Source organism: Balaenoptera musculus, chromosome 14, assembly GCF_009873245.2.
Source record: "Balaenoptera musculus isolate JJ_BM4_2016_0621 chromosome 14, mBalMus1.pri.v3, whole genome shotgun sequence".
NCBI classification, from domain to species: domain Eukaryota; kingdom Metazoa; phylum Chordata; class Mammalia; order Artiodactyla; family Balaenopteridae; genus Balaenoptera; species Balaenoptera musculus.
The window spans coordinates 17,378,855-17,394,736 of record NC_045798.1 but is presented as its reverse complement, the minus strand read 5'-3'; the positions used below and the strand labels follow the sequence as shown (position 1 = coordinate 17,394,736).

The window sequence follows — 15,882 nt, the reverse complement described above, 5'->3', positions numbered from 1 at the left end:
GAGAGGGTAAAGGAGAGTCCTTGACAGTGATTCTGCAGAGTCTCAAAGGGGACATAAAGTTTTTCTTAATTAAAAAAAAAGGCACTGACCTACGTTGAGCCATATGAGACTGCTGATAGTCAAATTTTTGACCTACACAAATAATTTCATATGGTTCAACCTACTTTTATGAGGATTGTGTACGGTAGCATTTACCAAGTATTCTCTCTGCTGACCTCGAAGTTCCCATCCTAGCAAACAGCCATAGAAATACAAGGAAAATCAGGAAGCTAGATACTCCATTCTTTTCACTATTCTTACTTTAGAGGAAATTTGGTGGTTGTATAACTCAAATGGTTTTGTGGCTGATACATTTAAAAATGAAGGCTGCCTGAGAAATTTTAAATTGAGAACTTGAAAGGGAGCAACAGTGATAAACGAAATAATGAGGCATAAGGATTTTGAACTATCCAGTATTATATCTGGATTTTAATGGGTATTTGGTAAAATCATAAGACTTTCAGGCTTTATCTCAACACTGAGTAGGACAAGTAAAATACTGTTGATAATTCCAGTATCAGTTGATAAAAGTTTTAATCATTGAGACTTCAGCTGGGAGCCCTAGGTTCATAACCACTCTTAGGAAGCATTAGTCAAACCAGGGCAATTTAGAACCTCATCAGCATAATCCTGATATTTTGTATCTCTATCCTTTGGACAAGTTTTTGGTTTTTTCTTTTTAAGTATATAATGTTTCAACATTTCAAAAGTCTTTATAATTAAAAAAAACCTTTAGACTCACAACTCTAATACTCCTTTCATTATAGCTCATATGACATTTTATTTGGCACATACTTATATACTGTGTACATTTTTATAGTTTAAATCATTTATATTCTGATTATTATCTAACAAAAATATTTTTCATTATCATCTTCATACTAATTTTTAGTAATTTGATATTTCTTTGTATTACTATCTTATTCCACTCTTTTTGGACATGTGAGTTGTTAAAGTGACCATCTTTTTATGTATTCTTTTGCTTTGGCTGAAAAATATCCCTAAGATAAATATCCAAAAATTGAAAAACTTCTCCAAAGAGTAGGAACTGGCTCTTACTACATATTGCCATGTTGTTTTCCAGAAGGGTTATACCAACTTAGAATTGGGCAAGTTTTAAACAAAATTTTATGTAATAAATGTACCATAGAATTATATTATGTGGATGGAAAGGATTTCTCTGGTACGTCTCCTTATTTTACAAATGAGGAAACCGAGGCCCAACAAGATGAGGTAACTTGCTAAAGATTATACAACTAGTTGGTAACAAAATCTGGATTGGAACCCAGTTCTCAAGACTTGTGGTCCAATACTTTATGTCTTTTATACTTTAATAATGCACTTTCTGCAAAAAGTAAATCATGATGCCTTTAATTATACATTTAAATTTACCTCATTTTAAGTAAATTTGGAAGTATTTCCTCCTCTTCTGTTTTCTGGAAAAGATTACGTGAAATTGTGTTACTTCTTTTTTAAATATTTGATAGAAATCACCAGAGAAGCCATCTAAAGATGGAAGATTTGGGGGGGGTTTGGCTTTGGTTTTTCCTGCTTTTTTCATCTTTTTTTTTTTTTTTTTAAGTATTGGTAAAGGCTTTGTGTGTGTGTGCAGTAAAATATACATAACATAAAATTTACTATTTTAATCATTTCTAAGCATACAGTTCAGTAGCTGGTAAGGGCTTTTTAAAACACGTTACTATTTTTTTTTAAATTATTTTTAAAATTTATTTTATTTATTGTTTTTGGCTGCATTGGGTCTTCGTTGCTGCGCGCGGGCTTTCTTTAGTTGCTGTAAGCGGGGGCTACTCTTCATTGTGGTGCGTGGGCTTTTCACTGCGGTGGCTTCTCTTGTTGTGGAGCACGGGCTCTAGGCGCGTGGGCTTCAGTAGTTGTGGCATGCGGGCTCAGTAGTTGTGGCTCATGAGCTTCATTGCTCTGCAGCATGTGGGATCTTCCCGGACCAGGGCTCGAACCCGTGTCCCCTGCATTGGCAGGAGGATTCTTAACCACTGCACCATCAGGGAAGCCCACTATCTTTTTATTATAGCCGTTCTAGTGCTGGGGTATGAAATACCTCATTGTGCTTTGATTGCATTTCCCTGATAACTGAGATCAGGTTGAAAAGATGTTGAGCATCATTTAATGTACTTGTTAGGCATGTGTTTTTCTTCTTTGGTGAAATGCCTATTCAAATCTTTGCCCATTATAAAATTGGGTTGTCTTATGCCAAATTGTAACAGTTCTTTAAATATTCTAGATCCAGGTTCTGTCTCAGTCACATGATTTGCAAATATTTTCTTCCAGTCTCTAGCTTGCCTTTTCATTTTCTTAACAGTGTCTTTCAAAGCGTAAACATATTTTATTTTGATAAAGTCCAACTTACCAACTTTTTGTCTTGTGGAGTATGCTTTTCGTGTTGTACCAGAGAACTCTTTGCCTTATCCATGAGCACAGTTTTTCTCCTATATTTTTACGTTTTACATTTAAGTCTATAATTCATTTTGAGTTGATTTTTGGGAAATACAAATGAAGTACAAATCTAAATTCGTCTTTATGAATATGACTATCCAGTTGTCCCAGCACCATCTGGTGAAAAGACGATCCTTCACCCATTGTCAAAAATCAGTTGTCCGTAAGTGTAAGGATTTGTCATGGGACTCCCCATTTCTTTTTTTTTTTTTTTAATAAATTTATTTATTTTAGTTATTTATTTTTGGCTGTGTTGGGTCTCGTTGCTGCACGCGGGCTTTCTCTAGTTGCAGTGAGCGGGGGCTACTCTTTGTTGTGGTGCGCAGGCTTCTCATTGCGGTGGCTTCTCTTGTTGAGGAGCATGGGCTCTAGGTGCATGGGCTTCAGTAGTTGTGGCTCACGGGCTCTAGATCACAGGCTCAGTAGTTGTGGCATACGGGCTTAGTTGCTCCGTGGCATGTGGGATCTTCCCGGACCAGGGCTCGAACCCATGTCCCCTGCATTGGCAGGTGGATTCTTAACCACTGTGCCACCAGGGAAGTCCAATTGCTAGAGCTTTTATAGTAAATGTTGAAATCTAGTAGTGTAAGTCCTACAACTCTGTTCTTTTTCAAAAGTGTTTGGCTATTATGGATCCTTTGTATTTCCATATTAAGTTTAGGTTCAGCTGGTCTGTTTCTACAAAAATTCTTCTGGGATTTTGATAGGTATTGTGTATCTATAGATCAGTTTGGGGAGAATTGCTATCTTAATAATATTGAGTCTTTCAGTCCAGGGACCTGGAATGTCTCTCCATTTATTTAGATAATCTTTAATTTTTCTTAGTAATGTTTTGTAATTTTCAGTGTACAAGGTTTGCACCACTTCTGTTAAACTTATTCCTAAGTATTTTATTCTTTTTGATGTTATTGTTGATGGAATTTTTCCTTGATTTATTTTTAGATTTTTCATTGCTAAGTATATAGAGCTATGAATGATTTTAAAATATTAACCTGGTATCCTGTAGCTTTGCTGAACTCATTTATTAGTGCTAGTAGTTTTTTGTGTATGGATTTCTTGGGGTTTCCTACATGCAGGGTAATGCAGCCTGCAAGTAAAGACAGCATTGCTTCTTCCTTTCAAATCTGAATGCCTTTTATTTTATCTGTTAATTTCTAGGATAGTTAAAAGTATTCAACTGTGATTGGAATTTGTCTGTTTTCCCTTATATTTTTGTTGATTCATTTTTAAAGTTATGTTATTAAGTACAAAAAGGTTTATGATATTATATCTTGGTAGACTGTATTTTCAAATTATTATCCAGTAGCCCTTTTTCTTATGTTTTATGCTTTTTGCTTTGAGTTTTATTTTGTCTGACATTAATATTGCTATACCTGCTTTCTTTTGATACTATTTTATTTTTAATTTCTTTAAAACATTTATTTTGAAATAATTTCAGACATAAAAGTTGTAAAATTAGTACAAAAAATTCTCATATACTCTTTACCCAGATTCCTCAGATGTTAGCATTTTACCATTGCTTTCTGTCATTCTTTGTGTGTGATAAAGATAAGTACATTTTTTTTCCTGGAAAAAAAAAATCTGACTGCCTTTAATCTTTCCTCCTCCTTCTCCTCCTCTTAATTTCTGTTCATCAGTAGTGATGTTCTCTCTTCCATTTTCTATTTTAGTCATTTATGTCTTCTGTCTTTTTTTTCTTTGTTAGTCTAGCTAAAGGTTTGTCAATTTTGTTCACCTTTTCAAAGAACCAACTTTTGATTTCATTGATTTTTCTTTTTCTTTTTTCTATTTTCGCTTTTCATTGATTTCCACTCCAATCTATCATTTCCTTCTTTCGGCTTGCTTTGAGTTTATTTATGCTTCTTTTTCTAAGTCCTTAAGGTAGAAGCTCAATTTACTGATTTGAAACCTTTCTTCTTTTTTAACATAGTCATTTAAAGCTACAAATTTCCCTCTGAACACTGCTCTAACTGCAACCCATAACTTTTGTTATGTTGTATTTTCATTTCATTCAATTCAAGATATTTTTCCTGGTGATTTTTTTCTTTGACCTATGGGTTCTTTCTAAGTGTGTTACTTACTTTCCTAATAATTGGAATATGTCAAAATTCTCTCTGTTATTTAAAAGAATTTCAACAGCCTCACTTCTGCTGTGCTCAGAGACATACTTTTTATGGCTTCAATCCTTTTAAATATTTGCGACTTGTTTTATGGCCTAGCGTATGATGTGTCCTGGAGAATGTTCCATATGCAGTTGGAAAAATCAACCTACAACAGAGTGTTGAGAGCAGGGAGTGATATTATCTGGTTTGTGTTTTAGAAAGGTTGGTCTAGGTTCTGTATGGGAAATAGATTGTTGAGTAAGAAGGAAGAGTGAAATAAGGGAAACCTGGGAGACTGCTGCCCTAGTATAGGCAAAAAATGATGGTGCTTTAACTAAACTAATAATGGTGGAGTGAGATATCAGTGGATTTAGGACAGGATTGCTGATGGAGTGGATATAGTGTGTGAGAGAGAAGAGTCAAGGGTGACTCCAAGGTTTATGGCCTGAAACAGCTGGACCCAGTGATGGTGCCATTTTTGAGATGGGAAGCTCTGTAAGAAAAGCAGATTTTTCATGGAAACTTGATACACAAAGCAGACACAATTTGTTAAGAGACTGATACTGGTTCTAGTTTGGCTCTTCCCACTGTTTAATTTGGGGCAAGTAACTTAACCTCTGTGAACCCATATCTTGAAAGTTGTTATTTCATTAATTATGAGTATTGTAACTATAATTTATAACAATAGTGGCATAGTGTTAACTATATTCTGACTTGTAATGCACTCTCTTTAAGCTTTCCAGAGTGACTTGTAAGTGTATTGTTTTAGTAGCGCTTAACCAAATAGTTTTACAAGAAATTTTCACATCTCTTTCTAAGTATTTAATAAACAAACCATACTGAAATTACTGTTTTGATAGGTCAAAACTTGTCAAATATTGTAGTTCAACTGATAGTTTCTTTTTACTCATTGACCTGTGATCACGTGGGGGCTTTTAGGAATGCCTCTTATCAAAAATATCTCTTTGTGGTAACAAAATGAAAATTGCAGTAGTCAGTGAGTTAAAACTGGTAGCAGCAACATCACTAATTATTAGAGAAATGCAAATCAAAACTACAATGAGGTATCACCTCACACCAGTTAGAATGGGCATCATCAGAAAATCTACAAACAACAAATGCTGGAGAGGGTATGGAGAAAAGGGAACCCTCTTGCACTGTTGGTGGGAATGTAAATTGATACAGCCACTATGGAGAACAATATGGAGGTTCCTTAAAAAACTAAAAATAGAATTACCATATGACCCAGCAATCCCACTACTGGGCATATACCCAGAGAAAACCGTAATTCAAAAAGACACATGCACCCCAATGTTCATTGCAGCACTATTTACAATAGCCAGGTCATGGAAGCAACCTAAATGCCCATCGACACACGAATGGATAAAGAAGATGTGGTACATATATACAATGGAATATTACTCAGCCATAAAAAGGAACGAAATTGAGTCATTTGTTGAGACGTGGATGGATCTAGAGACTGTCATACAGAGTGAAGTAAGTCAGAAAGAGAAAAACAAATATCGTATATTAACGCATGTATGTGGAACCTAGAAAAATGGTACAGATGAGCCGGTTTGCAGGGCAGAAGTTGAGACACAGATGTAGAGAACGGACATATGGACACCAAGGGGGGAAAACTGCGGTGGGGTGGGGATGGTGGTGTGCTGAATTGGGCGATTGGGATTGACATGTATACACTGATGTGTATAAAATTGATGCCTAATAAGAACCTGCAGTATAAACAAACAAACAAAACAACTAATACAAAACTTTCATTGGGTTATGTGTATGGAAATATGTTAATATAAACGTTTCAGACATTACATGAAATTTCTAAAAATCTTATATGTTCTGGTATAATGTTATAAGTCATAATCCTAGTTATTACTTTAAAATGTATATCTCAGAAATAACTAATTTTCTTGTCAACTGCATTATTATGAACTTTCATCAAATCTTTAACCGTGGTCATTTTTAAGTCTTTTGTCATTTACAGACAGTCCTGGGTGTACTCTGATGCTTTTGCAAATATGTTCCTATAAAAGGGTTTCATCTTCAAGAAATTCATGGAAAAGACTCTGACAAGTACAGGTTTCTGGTAACTGACGGTACTGCTGAACTGAATGAATAAGCATTTTCAGAACTCTAATGAAAAACTGATGAACTCATAAAAGTGCTAACAAAAGATCAAGATGAAAAAAAATATTAATTATATGGGACTGAGTGAACTGATGAGGATGAGTATAATTTTTGTGACTTTCTGTCTGAATTAAAAAAAAAAAATCCCACAAGGACTCAGAGGCAAAGAATATACAAATCAATTTTCACTGCAAAGTAAAGGAGCTGTTACAGTGGAGGATTACTGGACTGAATGTCAATATTATGACATAGTATGAGTGTGTTTCATGTTTGGTAATTGCAATCATTGTTGCTTTTGTTGTGGTCATCCATGTACAATGCTTGGTGTCAGTCTATTTATCTCTTGTAAAAATAAAATACAGTGTGTGTGTGTGAAAAAAAAAAAACTGGTAGCAGGGTAATTTCCTTGATTCTTGCTTTAATGTAAACAAGGGATAGCTAGATGAAGAACTGACCTGTTACTTATTGGATGTGGATTCCTTGATGAAAATACTTAAGGGAGTTCTTCATTAAGACACAGCCAGTTGGGTACCCTAGGGTGCTGAATGATGCTTCCCAATCTATCTTGCTCTCTGACTTCTACCATTGCTACCAGTTTAGATGCCTCTCAATTGTTGTGAGTGACTTCTTTTTCTTACTCTGAGGGGATTGGGTAGCGATGTATGATTTTTATTGGCTATTATAATTTTTTTTTTACTTAGACCTTGACTATATTAAAGAAACCTGATGAAGAAAATAGCTAACATTTTACTGAACATTTATGTACCAAGTACAGTGCTAAGTGCTTTACATAAAGTCTCATTAATCCTCACATCAATTCAACAGGATAGGTATTGTTATTCCCATTGTATAAATGAGGAAACTAGGGCCCAGAAATGTCAAGTGGCTTACCCAAGTAATAAGTGATGGAGCTGGGATTCAAACTCAAGCAGTACTTTACTGCTGCTGGCTATTGAGAACAATAATAAAGTTTTAAATATGAAGCAAATAAATTGATCTGGTAGTAAAGTCAGAAGGAATGAGAAGCTTTCTTAAAAAACCCTTTTTTGGTGATTTTTTTTCTTCAGCAGTGGTTCTCAGACCTTATTGTGCATAAATATCACCTGGGGAAGATTGTTCAGTAGGTTTAGGATGGGGGCCCAGCACCTCATTCAGGTGACCTACACAACACACTTTGATGAACTCTTACCTAACACTAAGTTGTTGGTTCTTCATTGCTGGTAGCATTTTAAGGACCCATTCACTGATATGTTATTTACCTTTTACAACTCTGTTGAAGTTCTCCTGAAGTTCTCAGAGTTTCCCTTTTTGCTAAATCAAAAAAGTTTCCCCTCAGTCCTCATCCTTGATAAGCCTTGATGGTTTACCACCACTTACCTATTGCAAATTTCTCCTCCCTTGGCTTCCATGATTCACTTTCATGCTCCATTCCATATAGGTCATGCACAAAAAAATCCTTCTTGAATTTGTTTAGCCCTGTCCCTATTGCCCCTCCAAATGCCCAGCCAGATATTAATATGTTCTTATCTCCTCTGATTTGGGACCATAAAAATATATTATTTGCTCACTTAAATTATTCCATTTTATTTGTTTAGAGCTGGGATGACATGGAGAAAATCATAAAATACAGGATAAAAGATTTGTGAATTGTACTGGTTAATTACCCCCAGGCTTTCACATTTCAAAGTACAGAGGGGAAAACTGTGCCAAATAAAATGAGATTCTAAAGCCCAAAACAAATCCTTGATTTAGGAACCTTTAACGTTCGCCATCCCTTGGCTGAGCTTTGCTAGCTGGACTTCCTATATTACTTAAAGATGACACCTGTCTCTCCTTAATCTTTCCAGCTGCTCAGGAAAAAAATAGCATAATTACTCACCTAATATGTATGTCCCCAAAGCCTTTGACAAATCAACAGGAAAACATTAATGGAGGGGAGAGGGGAGGAGAAGGGGACTGTCCTGATGGGCATATGGACCCAAGAATTACAATGTGAGGATGGTTTAGAATTTCTTAGACAGCTTATTACTGTCAAGACACTTAAGTTCTGTCCCATCAGGAATCATAGACAAAAGAATAACAGGTTGGAAGTAGATGTAGGGACTTCCCTGGTGGCGCAGTGGTTAAGAATCCGCCTGCCAATGCAGGGGACACGGGTTTGAGCCCTGGTCTGGGAAGATCCCACATGCCACGGAGCAACTAAGCCCATGCACCACAACTACTGAGCCTGCGCTCTAGAGCCTGCGAACCACAACTACTGAGCCGGCGTGCCACAGCTACTGAAGCCCGCGTGCCTAGAGCCCGTGCTCCGCAACAAGAGAAGCCACCACAATGAGAAGCCTGTGCACCGCAACAAAGAGTAGCCCCCCCTTCGCCACAAGGAGAGAAAGCCCGCACGCAGCAACGAAGACCCAATGCAGCCAAAAATAAATTAATTAATGAAATAAATTTTTAAAAATGAAGTAGATGTAAAAGGAAATCAAAAGGAAGATACACTTTATGATCAATAGACAAATAGATAATATATAATACATATATCTCTGTATATGTGAAGTTGCTATATAAAGGAATAATGGAACTTTTATAGAGTAACTACTACCTTTTTTTTAAGGCAAGCACCTACCTGTGCTTTCTTTAATGGTGAGGATAGTTTATTTGCTTATACCCAAACCTACTTTAGGAAGACAAGGTCATCAGGTTAGTAAGACCGCAGAGATGATAAGAAATGCACTTCGTATGATTGTGTTGCCCTTCATATTAAATGCATGTAATTAAGTTAGATCAGGTTAACCAAAATAAGTCTGACTATGGTTCACAAATGTCATGATGTGTTTATCACACACTGATGTGTGATATGCTTATCTTTTGAATTGTTCTTTTTGCCCTCTCATAACCTGTCCTACTTTAAGAAAACATACAGAAATCTGAATTTATTAGATAATGTAGGGAATGGTTATGTACATTGTAATGTATATGGACAAGTTCCTTGATATATTTAAAAGTTTTATCAGTTCCTTTTTCAATGTTCCATTTATAAAAACCACTGTAACTTTTCTAGGAACACACATTTAGCGTAAAGCCAAGTTCAGCCATGTAGTGTTTACCTTGACCAAGTGAATTCTCCCCTTCATTGTGCTTGCTTCCAAAACTGAAATGATCAAAAAACATGGTACTTTTAAATTAAAATATTAAAATAAAAAAGTTCAATTTGAGTTTCTCCTCCAATATTCACAGTTGTACTCCGTTATCAGAATTCAAACATGAACAAGTATAACTTTCAGTAAATGTGTTCTCAGCTCCATTTTGCTTCCTGCAATTGTTTATTTTTGCTCTGCCCTGTCCAAAAGGATTTCAGACCATTTATTAAGTTTTACAAGTTGTGATGAGATAAGGTAAATTAAAATGGGGCCAAAGAAAAGTATGGGTGGAGACAAAGTAGAGCCAAAAATAAGTCTAAAAATGTATACCATATTGGCCAGCACGCTTACTACTGGTGGTCCACTGACACCACAGTAAGCTTTCTAGCAGCCAACTTTCAGAAGAAAGAAAGAAAAACTTTACAATGTCCTTGAATAAAAAGAACCCAGTTGTTCAGGTGAATTGCAGTTATTCTTGGTCTTAAGATCAGACAGACCTTTATCCCAAAGACCCTCAGAAGGAGGATGCAACATTGAATTTCATAGCATTCATAATAGGCATTCATTGTTTGTTGAATGAATTATAGTACCCTTCAATATAAGCTGGTAGCATTTTGTGAAAACAGATTTCAGCAAAAGCAATTTTGCCAAAACTGGGGAGACACAGCCAGCAGCAGAAAGCTGTGGTCTAGATTGCTAGCTTACTGTGGTCTAATGTTACATTGTACAATACCTGGAGAAATTAATGGGTTATTAATTCTTCAACTGATTATTCTTGAATATTGATTTCTTGATAAATGTGGGCAGTGGTCCAGATGTGTACTCCGTGGCTGGCTGAATACAGACCTCTTTGTCTTAACAGTTCTTACAGCACATTTGCATTTTTATCACAACCAAGGAACGTAAAATGACCTAACTATAAGCCCATATTTCCCCTTGTCCTCAGCAAGCAGTGGAAGTTCTCATGGGCCTAGGACTTTCTCAGAAAACCGTATATAATCCAGTCTAGTACCTAAAGATACTAATAGTTGATTTCCTAAAGTTCTGTTCCTTACAACTGAATTAGTTTTAGCCTGAAAAAAATTTGAAGCAAATATAACCAGATCTCTACCTCAGCCACAATAAAACCTTATTAAAGCACTCAGAGAATGTTAAACTATTTCCTGATGTACTGTCTGTGATAAACTAAAGCACTTAGAGAATTAAAGCACTCAGAGAATGTTAAACTACTTCCTGATGTACTGTCTGTGATAAACTACTTGTTAAATGTACATCAAAGTGACCAAAAAATGCACCCTGGGGTTTATACTTATACATCAACTTAAATTTGAACAGTGTTGATCAGTTGTCATTCTTTCTGACACTACTTATCTAGCAGGCTCAGTTGTCGGTTATACCCCACCCATCAAGATCAAACCATATCATCTGCTTGTAAAAGGTTGCTTTTCTTACTATTTCTCTCTAATAAGGCAGGATATATGCAATTCATCCAAAAATAATGTCAGATCAAGTTAACCCAAGGAGAAATAGTCTTAGCTTTTTTTCTTGTTGTTTTTAAATGAAAAGGAGTTGTATGTATTGATGTGGAAAGATAATCTTGGCATACTACTGAATGAAAATTAACTTGTGAGATGACATATTAAGCCTCTTTTTTTTAAAAGGCAAAATATATACCAAACATATATATCTCTGGAGATAGGGATTATAGGAGTCTTTTGTTTTGTACCATTCTCTATTATTTGAGTTTTTAAATAATCATATATATTACTTTTTCAGAAAAAAATATAGAAGTTTGGTTGTTTTGTAAGGGGAGATGATACAGCCAGGGCAGAGTGGTATAATAAGAACCTTGGTTTCCTTACTATAGGGATAATAATAGAGCATCTCTGTATAGTTTGCTAGGGCTACCATAACAAAGTACCACAGACTGGGTGACTTAAACAGCAGAAATTTACTTCCTCCCAGTTCTGGAGGCTAGAAGTCCAAGATTGAGGTATTGGCAGAGTTGGTTTCATTCTGAAATGGCTTATAGATGACCATCTTCACATGTAGATGGTGCCCTTCCTGTGGTCTTTTCTCTGTGTGTGCATGTGTCTAGTGTATCTGTCTCTCTCTCTGCCTTTTTTTTTTTTAATTCAAACAGAAAGTCACAAAAATTATACTCATCCTCATCAGTTCACTCAGTCCCATGTAATTAATTTTTTTTTTATCTTGATCTTTTGTTAGCACTTTTATGAGTTCATGAGTTTTTCATTAGAGTTCTGAAAATGCTTATTCATTCAGTTCAGCAGTACCGTCAGTTACCAGAAACCTGTACTTGTCAGAGTCTTTTCCATGAATTTCTTGAAGATGAAACCCTTTTATAGGAACATATTTGCAAAAGCATCAGAGTACACCCAGGACTGTCTGTAAATGACAAAAGACTTAAAAATGACCACGGTTAAAGATTTGATGAAAGTTCATAATAATGCAGTTGACAAGAAAATTAGTTATTTCTGAGATATACATTTTAAAGTAATAACTAGGATTATGACTTATAACATTATACCAGAACATATAAGATTTTTAGAAATTTCATGTAATGTCTGAAACGTTTATATTAACATATTTCCATACACATAACCCAATGAAAGTTTTGTATTAGTTGTTTTGTTTGTTTGTTTATACTGCAGGTTCTTATTAGGCATCAATTTTATACACATCAGTGTATACATGTCAATCCCAATCGCCCAATTCAGCACACCACCATCCCCACCCCACCCCAGTTTTTCCCCCTTGGTGTCCATATGTCCGTTCTCTACATCTGTGTCTCAACTTCTGCCCTGCAAACCGGCTCATCTGTACCATTTTTCTAGGTTCCACATACATGCGTTAATATACGATATTTGTTTTTCTCTTTCTGACTTACTTCACTCTGTATGACAGTCTCTAGATCCATCCACGTCTCAACAAACGACTCAATTTCGTTCCTTTTTATGGCTGAGTAATATTCCATTGTATATATGTACCACATCTTCTTTATCCATTCGTGTGTCGATGGGCATTTAGGTTGCTTCCATGACCTGGCTATTGTAAATAGTGCTACAATGAACATTGGGGTGCATGTGTCTTTTTGAATTACGGTTTTCTCTGGGTATATGCCCAGTAGTGGGATTGCTGGGTCATATGGTAATTCTATTTTTAGTTTTTTAAGGAACCTCCATATTGTTCTCCATAGTGGCTGTATCAATTTACACTCCCACCAACAGTGCAAGAGGGTTCCCTTTTCTCCACACCCTCTCCAGCATTTGTTGTTTGTATATTTTCTGATGATGCCCATTCTAACTGGTGTGAGGTGATACCTCATTGTAGTTTTGATTTGCATTTCTCTAATAATTAGTGATGTTGAGCATCTTTTCATGTGCTTCGTGGCCGTCTGTATGTCTTCTTTGGAGAAATGTCTATTTAGGTCTTCTGCCCATTTTTGGATTGGGTTGTTTGTTTCTTTAATATTGAGCTGAATGAGCTGTTTATATATTTTGGAGATTAATCCTTTGTCCGTTGATTCGTTTGCAAATATTTTCTCCCACTCTGAGGGTTGTCTTTTCGTCTTGTTTATGGTTTCCTTTGCTGTGCAAAAGCTTTTAAGTTTCATTAGGTCCCATTTGTTTATTTTTGTTTTTATTTCCATTACTCTAGGAGGTGGATCAAAAAACATCTTGCTGTGATTTATGTCAAAGAGTGTTCTTCCTATGTTTTCCTCTAAGCGTTTTATAGTGTCCAGTCTTACATTTAGGTCTCGAATCCATTTTGAGTTTATTTTTGTGTATGGTGTTAGGGAGTATTCTAATTTCATTCTTTTACATGTAGCTGTCCAGTTTTCCCAGCACCACTTATTGAAGAGACTGTCTTTTCTCCATTGTATATCTTTGCCTCCTTTGTCATAGATTAGTTGATCATAGGTGCGTGGGTTTATCTCTGGGCTTTCTATCTTGTTCCATTGATCTGTGTTTCTGTTTTTGTGCCAGTACCATATTGCCTTGATTACTGTAGCTTTGTAGTATAGTCTGAAGTCAGGGAGTCTGATTCCTCCAGCTCCGTTTTTTTCCCTCAAGACTGCTTTGGCTATTCGGGGTCTTTTGTGTCTCCATACAAATTTTAAGATGATTTCTTCTAGCTCCGTAAAAAATGCCATTGGTAATTTGATATGGATTGCATTGAATCTGTAGATTGCTTTGGGTAGTATAGTCATTTTCACAATGTTGATTCTTCCAATCCAAGAACATGGTATATCTCTCCATCTGTTGGTATCATCTTTAATTTCTTTCATCAGTGTCTTATAGTTTTCTGCATACAGGTCTTTTGTCTCCCTAGGTAGGTTTATTCCTAAGTATTCTATTCTTTTTGTTGCAATGGTAAATGGGAGTGTTTCCATAATTTCTCTTTCAGATTTTTCATCATTAGTGTATAGGAATGCAAGAGATTTCTGTGCATTAATTTTGTATCCTGAAACTTTACCAGATTCATTGATTAGCTCCAGTAGTTTTCTGGTGGCATTTTTAGGATTCTCTATGTATAGTATCATGTCATCTGCAAACAGTGACGGTTTTACTTCTTCTTTTCCAATTTGTATTCCTTTTATTTCTTTTTCTTCTCTGATTGCCGTGGCTAGGACTTCCAAAACTATGTTGAATAATAGTGGTGAGAGTGGACATCCTTGTCTCGTTCCTGGTCTTAGAGGAAATGCTTTCAGTTTTTCACCATTGAGAATGATGTTTGCTGTGGGTTTGTTGTATATGGCCTTTATTATGTTGAGGTAGGTTCCCTCTATGCCCACTTTCTGGAGAGTTTTTATCATAAATGGGTGTTGAATTTTGTCAAAAGCTTTTTCTGCATCTATTGAGATGATCATATGGTTTTTATTCTTCAATTTGTTAATATGGTGTATCACATTGATTGATTTGCGTATATTAAAGAATCCTTGCATCCCTGGGATAAATCCCACTTGATCGTGGTGTAGGATCCTTTTAATGTGTTGTTGGATTCTGTTTGCTAGTATTTTGTTGAGGATTTTTGCATCTATATGCATCAGTGATATTGGTCTGTAATTTTCTTTTTTTGTAGTATCTTTGTCTGGTTTTGGTATCCGGGTGATGGTGGCTTCATAGAATGAGTTTGGGAGTGTTCCTTCCTCTGCAATTTTTTGGAAGAGTTTGAGAAGGATGGGTGTTAGCTCTTCTCTAAATGTTTGATAGAATTCACCTGTGAAGCCATCTGGTCCTGGACTTTTGTTTGTTGGAAGATTTTTAATCACAGTTTCAATTTCATTACTTGTGATTGGTCTGTTCATATTTTCTGTTTCTTCCTGGTTCAGTCTTGGAAGGTTATACCTTTGTACGAATTTGTCCATTTCTTCCAGGTTGTCCATTTTATTGGCATAAAGTTGCTTGTAATAGTCTCTTAGGATGCTTTGTATTTCTGCGGTGTCTGTTGTAACTTCTCCTTTTTCATTTCTGATTTTATTGACTTGAGTCCTCTCCCTCTTTTTCTTGATGAGTCTGGCTAATGGCTTATCAATTTTGTTTATCTTCTCAAAGAACCAGCTTTTAGTTTTATTTATCTTTGCTATTGTTTTCTTTGTTTCTATTTCATTTATTTCCGCTCTGATCTTTATGATTTCTTTCCTTCTGCTAACTTTGGGTTTTGCTTGTTCTTCTTTCTCTAGTTCCTTTAGGTGTAAGGTTAGATTGTTTATTCGAGATTTTTCTTGTTTCTTGAGGTAGGCTTGTATAGCTATAAACTTCCCTCTTAGAACTGCTTTTGCTGCATCCCACAGGTTTTGGATCGTCGTGTTTTCATTGTCATTTGTCTCTAGGTATTTTTTGATTTCCTCTTTGATTTCTTCAGTGATCTCTTGGTTATTTAGTAACGTATTGTTTAGCCTCCATGTGTTTGTGTTTTTTACGTTTTTTTCCCCTGTAACTGATTTCTAATCTCATAGCACTGTGGTC

The 15,882-nt window shown here is 35.8% G+C and overlaps 1 protein-coding gene across 3 annotated transcripts in view; it reads left to right on the top strand.

Annotated features, from left to right (window-relative positions):
• SPPL3 (signal peptide peptidase like 3) overlaps positions 1 to 15,882 on the top strand; it is a 124,605-nt gene that overhangs the window by 72,771 nt on the left and 35,952 nt on the right. The gene's annotated exons all lie outside the window — the stretch shown is intronic.